This window comes from Eupeodes corollae, chromosome 2 (genome assembly GCF_945859685.1).
Source record: "Eupeodes corollae chromosome 2, idEupCoro1.1, whole genome shotgun sequence".
Classification (NCBI taxonomy): domain Eukaryota; kingdom Metazoa; phylum Arthropoda; class Insecta; order Diptera; family Syrphidae; genus Eupeodes; species Eupeodes corollae.
In genome coordinates this window covers 86,455,406-86,473,384 of record NC_079148.1, presented here as the reverse complement: position 1 = coordinate 86,473,384, position 17,979 = coordinate 86,455,406, and the positions used below count along the sequence as shown (strand labels likewise).

Here is a 17,979-nt window from a genome sequence, read left to right as displayed (position 1 = left end):
AACAAAATGTATATTTTATTTAATCTGCTTTTTACCGAGTTCTCTTAAAGATCAGAATATTACAACTTAAGCACCCGTGGCATGATGTTTAGTGCGTTGGACTGTCATGCAAGGGGTCTTGGGTTCAATCCCTGCCTGTGCCACCTTAATTAAAAAACAAAAAAAATAATTTTCGCGGGTACTGCCTCTTGCGAGGAATTGACAAATCCTTCAAGAGTAATTCTTGTCATGAAAAAGTGCTTTCTCAAATTAGCCGTTCGGATTCGGCCTTAAATTGTAGTCCCTTCCATTCCTGACAAAAGTACTCGCACACAGGAATGGTTGAGAGTTGTAAGTCACTAGGCCTGGTTCACAACGGACTGTTGCGGCACCCCATTTGATTTGAAGTAATTTATTTTTTGATTTGTACAATCATGTCAAGTAAATTAAACTCTTTTAATGTTTTTTGTTGGAATGCCAAGAGTATTCGACACAAATGTACTGAGTTTTTCAGTTTTCTTTGTAACAATGATGTTAATGTATGTCTTATAAGTAAAACGTGGCTCAATCTGTTTCTAGCACAATAATTATAACTACTATAGACTAGATCGTAATGATGAAGAAGTCAGAGGTGAAGTTGTCATTGTAGTATATAAATGAATCAAACAAAATTCAAATGGGGTGGCGTAACAGTCCGTTGTGAACCAGGGCCTAGTGACTTACAACTCTTAACCATTCCTGTGTGCGAGTACTTTTGTCAGGAATGGAAGGGACCTACAATTTTAGGCCAAATCCGAACGGCTAGTTTGAGAAAGCAATTTTTCATGACAAGAATTACTCTTGAAGGATTTGTCAATTCCTCGCAAGAGGCAGTCCCCGCGAAAATTATTTTTTTTTAATTTAAGGTGACACAGGCAGGGATTGAACCCAAGATATATGTAAATGAATACCAAATATTAAAACTTCTATTTTTGAAACAATTGGTATTGAGTTAATGTTATATGATAATTATTTCAAAACGGGTTTGCTTTTTTAAAAATGCTTTAAGAAAGCTTATAACAGGTAATGAGAAATTTTTACTCGTGGGTGATTCGTGACTTACTTAATAGTTTAAGCAAAATACTAGAAAAATTATTAAAATTAAACTTCTTGATTTTCTTGAGTCTTCCAATGTTGTCACAAAACAAAAGTTTTGGATTCAGGCAAGGTCAAAGAATTGGAAACATGTTAAAGAAAAAATGAATGCAAAAGAATCAACGGGTCTTGTCCTTCTGGATGTTGAAAAGGCTTTTGATAGCATATGGCATGATGGTCTACTTCATAAACTAATATTATTCGGTTGTCATTTATATATAATAAAACTAATACAAAGCTTCCTTAGATACAGGCAATTTTAAGTAAATTTAAATAGAATACACTCTTTCATTAAAAATATAACATCGGGGGTACCTCAAGAGTCAGTATTAGGACCATTATTTTACATTTTATGAATGTTGCTGGTTTTCCAGAAATATTCCGATGATACCGCCATTTAGAGTTCAAGTAAAATTGGGTATGAAATTGAAAATGACTTGCAACATGCTCTAAATAAAATTCGTGATTTTTCATAACTGATGCTGAAAAAACACAGGCAATCTTTTTCATCAGGAAAAGAAAAGCCTGTGCGTTACCACTTAATCAGCTAAAGATATATAACTGTGATATCCCGTGGGTTGATTCTGTCAAATATCTTGGTGAATGTTAAGACAAGACATTGGTCGCATTCACAAAGCTAGTGGCTACGTAGTCAAGGGATTCTGATTGGCTTAATCTAAATACAAAAGTAGCTAAAATTTTTCTCCAACGTAGTGTACAAAATTCGGCTACAAAGTTAGTGGAGAATGATTTTGACGTTTCAGAATCAGCTGCTAGGTAAAGACACAGGAATTCAAAATGAAATAAATCGTTCAGTATTTAAATACAAATATAAATCATTCAAATTGTGTCTTAAATTTAATTTTAAATAAATAAATTGGGTGGCGGAACAGTCCGTTCGAGAACTAGGGCCTAGTGGCTACAACTCTCAACCATTCCTGTGTGCGAGTAAATTTGATTTTATTGAATTTAAAAACACAAAAGATAACATAAAGTTATCAAATGAAAAATGTTTCTTATTTTATATATGTATTTGCATTTGTCAATAATATGACAGTTCCAGATTGACTAGCTTTGTAGTGTAGTTTCACAAAGCTAGTTTTGACTACGTAGCCACTAGCTTTGTGAATGCGACCATTAACTTTTCGGGACCATATTATACAAATACCCTTAGCAAAATGAGTATTGCCAATAAAATGCTTTAAGTTCAATAAGATTATTATCTGTAAAGTAATTTTTCAAGCTATTATTTTGCATGCATGCCCAGTATGGGGAACTTGTGCAAAAACGCACTTAAAAAAATTAAAAGTTTCTCAGAACATAACATTAAACATGATGGCAAATTTACATTGACATTTTTCCACCCAACTTTTACACTATCAAACTGGAGTTCATCTAGTTGCAAGATAAAATTGAAGCTATCAACCAAAGATTTTATCTAAGATGTAGTGATTCAAATAATATGTTAATACAAAATTTTGTAAGTCAGTAATATCAATGTTTGTAAAATCGAAACTATAATTATTTATTTATCTATGTACTTATTCTTTTACTTATTTTTTTATTTGTTTTTATTTATTTATTTATTAAATTAATATCAATTATAATAACTGGTTAACTTGTTTTTGTTTGACCATTTTTTCTTAAATATTATTTTTGTATTATTCAATTATAAAATAGTTAATAGGTTTAATCTATAGTCATTTTTTTTTATTATAAAATATATAAAATGAAGGTTTTTTATCATAGCTTCCCTTCAAACGTAGTAGTGTGTATTAAATAACAATCATAACATTGTTTTAATTTTTGTAAAGCCTTATCTATGAAAAATAAAGTATCATTTAAACTTTTAAAGTTTTTAACTCGCTTTATGATAATTTATATAATATTCTCCAAGCAATAACTGCTCTTAATGTAATTGGTTTTTGTCATTTATTTTCTTGCTAATGTGACACTTTTATTGAAGAATTTAAACGTCTACATTTATATAATTAATATTTAAATATAAAGTTTCTGTAAACTAGGTTCCACAAAAAATGCATTGTACAAAATAATAATAAGGATCTCATCCATAATATTCACAGATAAACGCATTTCAATAAATGTCAGTTTAATTGATTCAATTTTTCAAACGTTTTAAACACAAAGGTTTTCAATCAAATAATAGCTGCTGCGATGCTATTTTAAAATGAAAAAAATATAGTTGCATTTCAAGCCCTTATATTCTGAATTAAAAAAAAAAAACGAAATCACTGAAAAGGTATTAAATATGACATTTTTTAAGTTATTAATAATTATGAACAGAACGGCGGCGCAGGGAAATAATTTACTTATTCAAGTCCACTGAGAGACTTAGTTCCTAGTCAGTGGAAACGAAATCCACTTAAATAAAATGCCTATCACATTCTAGGTTGAAATTAACTCCATTTTCATTATATACCAGTAATTTTATCATTGAGTGAATCGGTAATAATAGAAAATAGTAAGCTCATAAATTAAAGAATCTCTGGGTTTAAAAATGATCAAGTAGATTCCTGAAAAGTTTGATGATGGTTGCTTCTACCGTATACTTCTTATGAAAATTCAATAAAAACTCAAGACTGTACGTCCGAAACAAAAATGTTGAAAATTTAAAAAAGGGAAGAAGAAAACTATTTTAACTAAACCAAACAAAACTAAAAGTATTCTCCTAAAATCAATTAAAAACTTAAGTAAGTAAAGTCATTTGACTATCTTGGCCCTGATCCGACACTATTCGTTACCGATGCTTACTGAGTAATGAGTGTCTTTTGAAGATTTCCATCGGAGTCCTTTTGAGTCGACAATTAATTCCTACAACTATCTAGTATGTTTTGCAAGTTTCATTCGTTCTCAAGATATTTAAATCAAAAATCAATTTCATTTAATTTTCCAAATCAAAAACGTTATTCTTCGTATAGTATAAAATTATTCTAGACGGAAAATCAGTTTGTGTTCGTGTAGTAAAAAGTCCTTTTTGCGCATTTACTCGTAGATGTTAATGAGGTTAAAAAGTTAATACAACAAGTTTTTCAAACTAGAGCATACTTATTGTAGACCGATAAAATTTTAATCTCCGAAAATAAATATACCCGAAATATGTTTTAATTTAAGAACCAAAAACGTAAAGCCAAATTGTGATTCAGCTGCCATACAGAAACTTCTATATAAAATAAAGTAAAATTGTATAAGCAGTATGTAATTATGTACTCTTTCCTATCCTCTTAAAAAAGACAATAACCTGTCGGTACATTTAAATGGTAAAACAGTATTTTTCGGCATTTTATATTTTTTGAATCAATGACACTTTAAAGACTTGCTCTTTTTTTAATGGTGGCTGATGCGCATTGAGATCTCTAAAGAATTTAAAGGGTTTCTATACTCTAAGTTAAAAAGTCTGCTTTGATTGGTATCGTCGCTTCAAGAACGATGATGTGTTAACGACAATCCGTATAAATAAAGACGAACCATCTTTAAGGACCTATAGGCATATACTGAGAATAAGAAGTTATCAAAAACAGGAAGCTTGGGTTTCTAATGAACGATGAGCTCTGATTTTTCGAAAAAGTGTTTCTTAATATCATCGACACAAGTGATGAAATGCTTTTTTCTTCATTTAAAGCCATGGAAATTAGTCAAACATTCTTCTTCGCACTAGATGGAGATGGATCACTGGATTTCGCGTTGCCAAACTCCTCAAAAACTACTTAAACAAACGCCCGTTCGGTCGTCGCCGCCAAAACTTGTTAGAGTGCAACAATTTGAAAGCAGTCGAAGCAATAAGAGTTCCAAAGCTTATTCTTCGTTTAACTAAAGATATTTCAATTTTACCAAAATATTCATGATCGAGATTTCTTTATTTGACAAAGATTATCTTTATTTTAAGGCCTAAATTTTCTGAAAAATACAAATAGGAATAAAGTTGTCCTTTCAGATACAACTTTATACTGAACTCACACAGCTATATTTTTGCGGCTGATAATGGCCCATGGGCGGTAAAAAACGACACTATTACAGCAAGCCAAAACGAAGAAACATCCCATCAGGAACAGAAAAATGTATGAACATTCCGATTGAATTAGACTAAAATTGGCTCTATCATATGAACTCTTCCATGTCGAACATACACAGTATAATGGAAACATATGTATACATTTATGTATACCCGATTCGGGAGAAGGTTTTCCTTCTGTTTTGCATACTCTTCAGATCAATTAAACAGGGAAGAATTAATTTGAAAGATATTTAGTTGGGCCCATAGCGCACATAAGAACTTTTAATAATTTGAAGCTAAAGATAAAGATTAAAGCTAACTATAATGGCTTGAAACATTTAAATCTGCTTTTAGACGATCCAGATTTATCAGACTAGATGAAATTTCGGAAGAAATAAACAAAAAAAAACTTCAAAGATGGGTAATGCTCTTGATTCCTTATTTAATAGCATGTTAAGTAAAATAGTACACCAAGCACACCATGAGTATATTTACTTTTTATTTTCCAATAATACTTCAAAAAAGCAGTTTTTTCTCTCATTCACACCGAAACTCTATAGAATGCTAATTCATAGAGTTCGACTGTTTGTAACCCTTTAATTTCCCAGGCCGTCGCGTCGCTCGTTGTTTGTCTCTTTATTCAAATAAACCTATAAGGTTAAGGCCAACAGGTTCAGTGCTGAAGTTGTCAGATACTTAATACGGCCCTGAACCTGGTTTAGTTGAACACACAACACAGTCACACCCAATTGAAATTAATGATTCTATAGAAAGTTTTGTGTTCAAACAACCAACGTTGAGCGACTGGAAACCAGAGATTGAACTGGGGTGTCTGAAACTGGTGTTTGAGCTCAATGGTTTTCGTAAATCAGCACATTCACAAAGTATAATTAAAGTTTTAGTGATTATAATGGAAAATGTCAATTTGATACTGTATAATGAATAGTGTTTTCTTATTCTTTTCATTTGCAGTTTACATTTAATAAAAAAGTACTGTATACAAATAATATATCTAAGGTATAACTGCTACCTATAGGTACACATTCTTCTTCTTAAAGAAACTGGTAAACAGTTTGGTCAGTCATGAGTACAAGTCCCAATAAAGAATTATTTATTATGTCAAAATACAATGCATAACTTAAGTATTAACTAGTATTTTCATAAAGTGTTTCATTTTTAACCATAATTTAAACAAACAGGGTTATCCATTTTGTGGTTTCAAAAGTAAACGTTAATAACATACATATTAAATATTTTTTTTTATAATATTTCTGTTTTGTTATAAGGTTTGAACGTTGACTTTATACGCAAAAAACTACATCATTTAAATGACCAACACGCATTTTGTTGCAAGCATCGATTCTCTTGAGGTAATTTTCGACCACTTCTTGACACATATTGGGCGGTATCTCAGCCATAACTTGACGAACGCTGGTTTTAAGTACTCAAAAGATGAAGGTTTATCAGGATAAAGACGGTCTTTTGCGTAGCCAACCAAAAAAAGTTCAGCTGTGTCAAACCGCCGCGCCTGCGACGAGAAATTATGCGCCTAGGAAATGCCTTTTGCAATAAAGCCTTATTCCCTCGAGTTGTGTGGCCTACTAACCTATGCCGGAGTCTCCCTAGAGGTTGACGAAGGGAATAACTGCGATATTTACTGTGGTGACTGCTACCTAGAAAACCAACAGCTCTTATTGGGATGCAGCGTTGTCATTAGAGCCAGACTTAGGCAACAAGTCTTGAGCTATAGGTGCATCAACCAATGCTTCATGGATATCCTCATCAAGGCTAAATTCTGCAACATTAGCCTGATATGCACCCCCACAGAAGAGAAGGATGACAACACCTAAGATATGTTAATCGAGCTCTTAGACAAAACATATGAGCAGTGTCCTAGCTACAATATTAAAATGATCCTGGCGATTTTAATGGCAAGCTAGAAAAGGAAGAAATCTTTGTGAGGAATAATCGGGAAAAACAGCCTGCACGAGGGAAAAACGTCATGGTAGCCAGTACGCTTTTTGCACATCTCAACATCAACAAAAGAACTTAGAGTTCTCCAGATCAATCTAACGTCAACCAGATTGACACGCTTCCAGTATCATGGAAGTCCGAACTTTCCGAGGAGCTAACATCGACTCGGACCACTACCTCGCAAGAGATCGACCGAGTCACAAGTAACCTTTCTCGAAGTTCTCTGCCGCCAACACGATATATCGAAAACCAGTGGCAATATTGCCAAAATGCAATCAGAGAAGCAGCCTCAGACGTGCTGGGTTTTAAGCAACCTCCAACAAGGAACCCCTGGTTTGATGAGGAATGTCGGCAGGCAAATGCAGCCAAACAACAGGCACGCAAGGCGGCACACCCACCATCTTTTCATCAATTTCAAGGCCGCATATGACAGCATCTAAAGGGACGAGCTGTATAGAGCAATGTCTAGTTTTGGCATTCCTGCCAAACTCGTCCGTTTGTGCAATATGACCATGGAAAATTCACGCTGCTCCAAAAATGTTGGAAATAACTTAACAGAACCTTTCGATGTCAAAAAAGGTCTGAGACAAGATGATGCACTGTCATGTGATTTTTTTAACATCGTGCTTGAAAGAATAGTGCAGAGCTCACACGTCAACACTAGAGGCACTATCTTTCAAAAGTCTGTCCAATTAATAGCATATGCTGATGACATTGACATAATCGGAAGAACTCAGCGTGATGTCAATGGGGCTTTTGTGAGTATTGAGGCAGAGGCGACAAAAATGGGTTTAATGGTTAATGAGGGCAAACAAAGTACACGCTGTAGTCAATAAATTACGTACAACACTGACGTCTTGGTCAAAACGTTACCATCGACAGACGTAACAAGCACTGAGATCAAACGAAGAAGAACTCTTGCTTACCGCTGTTTCTTTGGGTTAAGAAAGCAATTAAGTGGCAAAGTCCTCTCTCGAAGGACCAAAGTGTCGCTATATAAGACCCTATCATCCCGTCCTGCTATACGGTGCAGAAGCATGGACTATGACATAAGCAGATGAAAGCACCTTGGATCGTTTCGAGACAAAAGTTCTTCGTGTGGTCTATGGTCCCGTATGCACCTACAGGACAGCGCAGTAAGGAAGACCCCGAATCAGGTGGCGCGCACAAGTGGAAAGTGACCTCACCCAACTTGGAGCGCGAAACTGGAGGCATCTAGCTAGAGACCGAGCTAGATGGAGAAGTTTGTTGGTTTGCAGTTAATATAGGACTATAGCGCCACCTTAAGTAAGTAAGTAAGTAAAGTTAAAGTAAAGTAAGGAAACTTCCACCTCTACCCTATAAATGCATATGTTTTTTTGTGTATACCTATTGTGTACAGATATTAAAAATTCAATTATGCCCATTGAAATAATTCTTAAAATATTTTTCTGATTAGCAATATTACTGTAAAACTAATGACTACGCTGCAGACCAATATATCTGACGCTATAAATTACTTGGACACTTATTATACATACATAGGTACTGTGTATATCAAGAATGTACAGAACCGCCATTAATTTTGTGTACTCATGCTCTTGACAAAAACTGTCTTTTCAAAAAACAAGCGCCTTTGTAATTAAGAACTAGAAATTAAAATTCAGAAAAAAAAAACAAAACTAAAAAATGGTACGCTATTCGAGTGCCTAAATACTTCTCTCTTTTTATAATAAAAAGTCTTTTGAAGCAAAAATACATATGTATATAAACCCATCAACTTATAAATTGAGGTATACCTTTCTGACCGTCCACGTCCGTTGGAATATTAATAGTTAGTTGTATTATTCGCACCTGCATGACGAATTGCGGATTGCATTATTTACTAAGGTTTACAGCAGGTACGTGTGAGGAAACATTCACTCTTTTAATACTCGATGATAATGTTTAAGTACAAGAGTAGGTATTAGGATCTCTGAATGTTCAGTTCATACAATATTACCTTCGCATTGGTCATGAAATACATTCAACCATTAAATACTTTTAATTAATCTTTCTGAAATACGTCCAGGATGATGAATAGAGCTCTCAATCTCACTCCTGATTTCTAGAAAAAAAATTACCTAAGGGGCTTTAAGAACATCCATGCTAACTCAGAATTAACACCTACATAATGTTGGTAATGATAAAACCAAAGATACAGTGCTAAAAGCATACATATTTTCAACTAGCTGAAAAGAGTTTTGCCATGAGGTTGTTGTTGAGGTTAAAAATAATGCTTGCTTGGTAAAAGTGGGTACACCTATCTTATGTGTAATAGGTACCACAAACTCAGTCATCCATCTGGTGCAACGCCTTTCTAACACCAAACCAATAGTTTCAGTTCGCGTAATAGATTCATCTTGGTCGAAATCTTTTACTTGCTCTTTTATGTCCTATAGCCTAGGATGGTAGAATGAATGTTATTTTATAATTTTTAAATTGTTCAGCAACGGATAACACCGCTCATGTAACATCATGCATCTAACAATTACTGTTTGGAGGCAGCGCATCTCTTACACCCGCCCGATTTTCTGATGATTTATTGCACGTTACCTAGCAAATTGATTCGATGTGGCTGGTCCAATGCCAAACCAAAAATGAAGCTGGTGCTGGTTGGTTGGAACGTTGCTTTGGCTTCCAGTTCCAGTCCCGTCTTCGTCAGATAGTATATGTAAAGCTTTATTATTTTACAATGAGCCGTAACCAGTTAAGTGCTTATGTTTGGTGTGAATGAGGCAGAAACAGCAGGGCAAATTATTTAATTTAAATTCGACAGAATGCTTGAGTTCTGGAGGCGATAACTTCCAAATAACTCTAAAGCATAGGGTCAGCTTTGAGTGTTGGCCAAAGCCTGTGTTTGGGCCTTACTAATAATGATGTTAAGATGATGACCGTGTTGTTTTCTTTATTGCATTTGCACATCTAAATTGATGCCTCAGTTGTTTGGGTATGCCCTCAAGGGTACTTTTAAAATTCCTTTGTTTTTCTGGTCTGACCATTCGAACTGGATGGGCTGGAGATATGAAAAAAAAGTTGGTGCAAAGCATCACACAGTTGGTAAGGGGCACAAAATACACATATATTAAGGGAGTGGTGGGAACATTTGGCGTGCGCTTATTGCTGAGAAGGTGATCACGATTACGGGTTTTCAGCTTAAATTGGATCATTTTTTTTTTGGACATAACCGTGTGTAAATAGTACATACTTTGTTGTACCGTTTGCTCTTTATATAATTGGGAGTAATATTATGACTTACTAATAAAGCGTCGCATGATAAAAATCACTTTTTTCAATCGATAAGTGCGTTTTTTTGGTATTCCATAAATAGTACAGTGAGATTTTTGTATTTAAAAATTATTGGTACAACTGATAGAAGATCTGTCAGAATAATAATACAAAAAAAAACGCACAAATAGAAGAAAGTTTTATGAAAATCAAAAGTTAAGATTAACCTAGCAAAAAAAAAATAACTAAAACTAATAAAAGGGACAATTTTTTACAAAAAAATGGTAAGAAAACATCTAGAAATTAAGATTCTTTAAAAAAAGTTAATTTAACAATTGCAGCTTTGACATAAAATAAAAACTTCAAGAAAGGGTTTTGTTCGTAGACTACTATATTAACATTTGGTGTTGAAGCGAGCTTGAAGTTCGCCTCAATTGTTTTTATACCTGGATCTAGTTGAAATAAGCTTTATTCATCCGGTCGGGGATCGGAGTCGAATCAAAATTTGTGAACAAAACCCTGTGTTTAGGAGTTGGTTTTACAGCTAATGCGTTATGGTCTGTTTATTTGCGTGTTTGTGTACAAAAAATGTAGTTTAGTTTTAATCAAATAAAACAAAAATGTACATGGAATAGGTAGCATATTCTTATATGGTTCTGAACTATTCAGCTCTTCATTGTTTAACACGAATCAAACTGTCTCACTTGCACTTCATAAGAAACATCGAAACACCATTTGCATTTTAGAAAATGCTGTCAAACTTAATCATTTTTAAATCTTCTTGAACGGTGGAAACACCAACAAAGGTAATTTAATCTAAACTGACAAAAACCTTTAGTGGAAACATGATTTTTTCGCCAATGGAAAACACATAATTCCAAATGCACAACTACTCAACGAACACAGCCATCGAGATACAAATGCAATATCAATCGTACCAACATTTGAGAACGAAATCACATAAGATCCTACTTAACCTTTTATCGGTAGTATTCATACGTCGGATATTGTTTTTTTTATTCGTGTAAAATCCTACTATACTATTGATAGATTTTCCAACAAAACACGGCTAATAAAGGATATTGTGTATTCCTTATAATCAACATCCAGTCATTTCTGCATCAACTAAATTCTATTTGTGCTATATGTCAGACGTTATCCCACAAGGTGTTTGATGATCTGTGTTGAAAATCACCAACCGTTGGAAAAAATATAAGCTTTTTCAATGCATGAATTCTTAAAGTAATTTCGGCTAATCATTAAAGAGAAAAGACTACTGAAATAAGAGAGTGAAAAAATTATTATTACGACTGTATCTTTGTCCCGCATGTACCTGAACTCTGGAGCAAAATTCTATTTTCATTTTTAAAACATGAATTCTTGATCTCAAAAACAGGTTACATAGACTAGGTATTAAACCGAGCATTGTTGTGAACGTGTATCACCTAAAGCAGATCCTTAAACTTTAAATTTTTCTAGAATTATTGATTTTATATTTTCGTGTATACATTATGTTTCAATTAAAAAAGGTGAAAGAAATAAATAAATTAGGTGTTGCAACAGTCTTTTGAGAACTAGGGCCTATTTAATTTCAGCTCACAACCATTTCTGTATGCAAGTAATGTTACTAGGGATATAGGGTACCTACATCCTTAAACTAAATCCGAACGGCTAATTTGGGAAATCACTTTTCATGACCAGAATTACTCTTAGAGGATTAGAACTTTAGCTGGCAAAGGCAGGGATTGAATACACTACCTCTGGTAAAATACGTATTATATTTTGTATTTGATTAAATCCTGCCCAACAAAATAATGTTTTCCAAAATCTTTTAGTATACATCAACGTCTAATTGGTATTTAGGATATTTTATTATTTTTAATGGAGTGAAATATTCTTTGGAATATTATTAGAGTTCAAGTTGATGCTTTTGTAGTACCCGTGGCATGATGGTTAGTGCGATGGACTGTCATGCCAAAGGTCTTGGGTTCGATCCCTACCTATTTTTCACGGGTACTGCCTCTTGCGAGGAATTGACAAATTGTCCAAGAGTAATTCTTGTCATGAAAAAGTGCTTTCTCAAATTAGCCGTTCAGATTCGGCTTAAAATTATAGGTCCCCTGCATTTCTGACAACAGTACTCGCACACAGGAATGGTGGAGAGTTTAAAGTCACTAGGCCCTAGTTTCCAACGCACTGTTGCGCCACCCAATTTATTTTTTTTAAGTTGATGCTTATTTTAAAAATTTACAAATTTCTATGATTTGTATCAACTTACATAAAATAAGTATTGCGGTAAAATGTTTCTCGATTTTATGTTTTATATTTTGTCATTTGCTTAAGTTCGTTTATAAAATGAAATGTTTGTGAATAAAATCAATTGTAGTTGATATTCTAAATTGTAGGTAAGTAAAAATATACGTAAAAAACAACGAAGCAAATACTGATTTCATTTTATACTTTTAAAACTGTTCACATTTACGGGCTATAGTCGCATTCTTGTTTCATTTGAATATTTTGACGTGGCAAAATCGCATCGCTGGATACCTAGCTAATGACGAGCGTTGGATCCATTGGATCCATGAGCTGAGTCAATTGAGTTATCTTTTCAGGAACTAGGAGCAAAAGAACAGAAATACCGCTCTGAATGCACCAGCTCACGGTTAAATCCAAGAGCGTCTGACACATAATGTGCGGCACACTGGTCAGCGTCTGTACCCTGTGGGGCGGCTGAATATAAACTATGGACAGAAGTAACTGACGTATTTATAGTACGAACACTAAGTTCACAAAATTATAGCAAGGAACAAAAAAAACGACTAGATTAAATACCCCAGGTGGCACTCTAGTGAAACTGGTAAATCCACTCTCTTACGAGGTCGGTCCTATAGATTCTGGGGAGGACCAATTATTGCTTATAAATATTGAGAGACGGAGTTCAAAGATGCAAAGAACTCCCCCAAACAAATTTACTTCAGGGGTTACATCATCGACAACCTCAAACAGATGGTGAAAACATCAGCAAAAAAGGAAGCAAAACGTAGTCCCGAGACTCGTTCAAGAAATCAGAAAAGCTCTAAAACCGAAAATAACAAAGAGTTGATTACAGGAACTAAAGTGGTAGCTGTTGATAAATCAATATCTCACGCTAAAGGCAGCAAACAAATTACACCACCACCAATTATGATCTCAGGATTTGCAATTTTTGGAGATCTTAAGAAAATAATAGAAAAATGTACTAAAAAAAGCTTGCAAATACACATCGTACAACAAAGACTGGAAAGTCACAGTCGAAGAAGCTGACGAGTACAGATCTCTCACTCAAGAACCGACCACCAAATACAATGGCACTCATATGAGAACAAAGCTACAAGGTCAATAAAAGTAGTAGCCAGAGGTCTTTATTCCTCGTGCTCTCCCGCATAGAGGAAATATATTATCTAGAGTCCCGACTTAATGGGTTTGCTCTATTTCGGCCTACAAGCTAAATTGGGAGGATTTTGTCCATAAGGATAAGCATGTGTTAGTGGTCCCGTGCATTTCTTATGGGACCAAGCCATTATGAATGTAGTTGTTATGGAATTTGTGCCCACATTGCTCGACCGCGGGGGAAAAAACTATGAGGTGAACTCAGCCGTTCAAAAAAGTGATCCGTTGAATTCAAAAATTGAAAAATAAATGCAATATTTTAAGAAAAATTAATTTTGCAACTCCTTTTTAGTGAAAACAGTGCTAAAAATAATATTTAACTGCTTTTGGCAAACAAATTCTATCATTTTTATGAAAAGTTTAGCTAAAAACAGAATAAATCATGCCGAAAGTATAGGCGCACCCTAGAACTGCAATGCGAACGTGGGGCAATTTGAGTTGTACCCAGTTTTGACAGATCAAAAGCGAGGTAAGTATTTTGACAGCGAAAATTAAATTAAATAAATCAAAACAAATAAATCAAAACAAAAGTGAAAATTAATAAAACAAAGTTGTTAATAGTACTGCTGATTAACTGTTTTATCTATATTATATAAATAATTTTATACAAAATGATCCAGAGTCAACTAATTCATCGATCTAAAAAGTGACTTCATCATATCCGAAGAAGTATTTCCCTACGTAACTTGGCTCTAGCTGATAGAGGATTCTTTCAGGATCTCTTTCCAGACACCGCTGGGTAAGTTGTATATTGTAATGAATTATATTCTGTTCTTCTTAAAACGGTAGTCCGGAAATGGCAAAACTTTTCACAGGTAAACAACAATCAATCTACGCCGGCTTTGATCAAGCTGCCGATAGTCTAACGTTGGCGATCTCCTGGTAATAATTGGACTTCTGCATGGCATCGAGAAAGACACAATCCAATTGCGTTAGTTGGAATACGGGTCTTATCGGTAATCCTAGTGGCAAAACAAAACGAAATAAACTAGGGTTGTCGGTCATTGAGACAAATTAGGTAACTATAATAGAAACCTAATGCGCTTTAAAAACTCAATCGTTTTGATAATCTTTTTTCAGAGTCGTCAACAATGCATCATGGTAAGAAAATCTGAATGTAGAGGACTTTGTTGCCAATATGGGAAGACACTTTCGAATGGGATTACTGCTTTCAATGTCGTCAGTCCAGTCGCGACTTAATAGTGCAGCTAGAATGAGCTTTACCGAATTCACATAACAAATTTTCCAGGGTTATGACTTGTTGCATTTGCTTCAGAAATACAATTGTCGCTTTCAAATGGGAGGCAGTGAACAAATGGGTAACTTAATGACTGGCCACGAACTATCAGCAGAGTGGAAAAAAAGAAATCAGTATTTGGATTGGCACTTCCAATAGTGATCAACGAAGGAGAAGACAAGTTTGGAAAATCTGCTGGCAATGGTATTTGGCTGGACGAAGAAAAAAGTCGCCATTTGTTCTTTATCAGTTCTTTTTGAAAATGCCAGATTCTGAAGTCGAGAAGCTTCTCAAGTTGTTCACTTTTATCCCACAAAGAAGAAATTGCATTTCTCATTGAAGAACACAAAAAATTACCAGAGAAGAGAAAAGCACAAAGAAGATGTGACGCTTCAAGTCTATGGAGGTGATTTTTAATAAACAAATAAATCACTTCTTTTAGCTATTTAAGTTTTTCTCATTCCAGAGGTATGTCTAAAACAAGACGAAAAAGTCACAGCGGCGCTCTATAAGGGAAATGTTGAAGGACTAGGTGAACTGAATTACAACGAAATCCGATCGTTGAGATTTTTTCAGAGCCTGGACTATCCATTCTTCTGGCACTAAAAGCTAAATGTTTTACAACTGAGAGTAAGTGAAAAGTGTTAAGTTTTTGCTTCAGGTAATTTATTTTAAAATTAAAATTCTTCTTTCAGCTGATGCGATCAGAATCATCACAACTGGAGGGTTCTATATCAATCAAAAGTAAATGTAGTTTATGTGTTCCGTTCCCATTTTCATATGTTTTGTATTTTATTTATTTATTACATCAATTAGAGTTAAGAGTATACTCAAATAGACTAATGAATATGACAAGTTTTATTTAAAATATTATATTATAAACTAAGAATGTAAAGTTAAAAAAAATAAACTAAGCATACATATATTTGAAGGTATTTCTATTAATATGAAAATTAAAGTCAATATTATTTGATAAGTTATTAATTTCTCTAACACTTCGAGTTAATGGTTCGTTGAAGGCATAGTTCATTCTATGAGCGTTCATTTATTTACTGTTGGTGCTGTTAATGCTTTGTTGCAGCTTAACTTCTGGCTTTTTGGATTTTCAAGTTGTTAATTTCTTATGTTTTCTTTTGTTCATAGTTTTCGATTTTGAATCGATCCGTTCAAAATGGTTAATGTTCCATTTTTGTTGGCAAGGAAGAGTATATGAATAAAAACAATTTGTTTAGATTATACAATTAAAATTCACATTAGTTAAAAGTCCTTAACAATAATATTGTATTCTTTTCTGTGATAAGGAATTATTTAAATCATGTAGACTTTTTAATCTAAATTCATGAAATAGCTTTTTTCAAAACAAAAAAATGAGTTATGTATGTTTTTTCAAACCTACAATATTTTTCCTCAGTATTTCGTTCAAATTTGTTTCGTACTTTTTATTACGAATTTGTAGTCTTAGGATAAAACATCAAGTTCCTGTAGTAAATTGAAAATTGACAAAAATAATGTTGAAAAATAGTTTTTTTTAGCTAAAATCGAAGTTCGTATTCGTAATCAGCATCAACAATAAACTCACGAACTTTTTAAAACCATAAAAGTATTACAATTCAATACTTTAGGTAGAATCAAATGAAACTCATGAGTCTGTTAACCACATGGAATCGCGAAAGAATACACACGAACGTTATGAACCAAAACATAAGAAGAATAAGTATTACAAATGTTAAATTTGTAATGCCTCAATAAAGAAAAATATACTTTATACAGCTTATTCGTTTTTCCAACGAACATTTAGTTATGTAAGTCCTCTGAAGCAAAAAGCACCAACATCTTTGAATTCAAAACAAATTCCTTTATTATTAAAGTAAAGTAAATCATAAATAATTTTGAATAAAAATGATCCTAGTCAGCAAAGAAACAATAGAATATACAATATATACAAAATTACAGTATAGCTCAAAATAAATAAACAAGTTTTTTGCAAAAAAGATTATTTTCTAGATATACATAGAAATAAATCTAGGCTTCAATTTGACCAACTTTTACAAAAACTTTCGATGATAATGCGTGTTTTTGACATTCTTTCTTTTCGGGCGTGTGTATGTATTCACAAAAGTATATTTCATCAAGAAACTAAGGGTAACATCATCGCCTGGTTTCAATCCTTCTTCAGGTGTGAAGTTCAATTTAATTGTTACGTTATTGGACTTTCTCCAAGTGGTGAATCTATAAAAAAAAATAAGAAAAATAACATAGAATAAGAATTTCCAATTCGATTTTTTTTGTTTTTTACTTTGGTTCCTTTCGTTGAACTTTTATTCGAAGTCGATCATTCGCCGTTCTTCTTCCTTGGTTAGCAGTTTCATAATGGTTGTGGTCATATGGTACATCGTTGGGTTAGTTAGCTTGAGGATCAATTCAGTGGACGTGCCAGGCTTCAGTGGCTTTTCACAACGCACAAGCAGAACGTCTGGCACATGGTAGTTAGCAAACAATGCGATACTTGATCGATCCTGGATGGTACTCCGGATTGATGACATTGTGTTCGCATTGTCGACAACGCAGAGATCGCTTCTGCTATACGAATAGAGGTTGTTTACTGTGAATGGTTGATCGGCAGGTTGACCATGACGCTGCTGAATTGTCGTGACTATAAAGAAATTAATTTTCATTATATAAGGAAATCTGAAATGGAAGTTGACTTACTTTTTTTGATGTTGATTTTCTGTGTGAAAATCGATGGATTTAATTCGCCGACATTGTCAGTAGCTGCCGAGAGACTGATCTGAATCTGTTTGGCTTCTTGGGGGATTCTTGTTGGGCCAGCTCATTTGCCTCCGAATGATTGACACCGTTAAGCCAGTGCGATCCTTAGGAGCAAAATGAATGGATTCGTTGTAGATTTAAAATTTGAACTCACTTACAGTCAGGGTTGGACATTTTTTGGAGTCTTCCTGCGATTGTA

At 33.9% G+C, this 17,979-nt stretch overlaps 1 long non-coding RNA gene and 1 pseudogene across 1 annotated transcript; one reads left to right on the top strand and one right to left on the bottom strand.

Moving 5' to 3' along the window:
* LOC129945102 (tyrosine--tRNA ligase, mitochondrial-like) overlaps positions 1-15,936 on the top strand; it is a 49,632-nt pseudogene extending 33,696 nt beyond the window's left edge.
* A 909-nt stretch (positions 15,937-16,845) lies between these two features.
* On the bottom strand, positions 16,846-17,504 carry LOC129947497 (uncharacterized). The gene is made up of 2 exons (XR_008781723.1): positions 17,308-17,504; positions 16,846-17,240 (listed from the first exon to the last, which is right to left on the bottom strand). It is a non-coding gene; the product is annotated as an uncharacterized LOC129947497 (long non-coding RNA).
* Between the last annotated feature and the right edge of the window lie 475 nt (positions 17,505-17,979).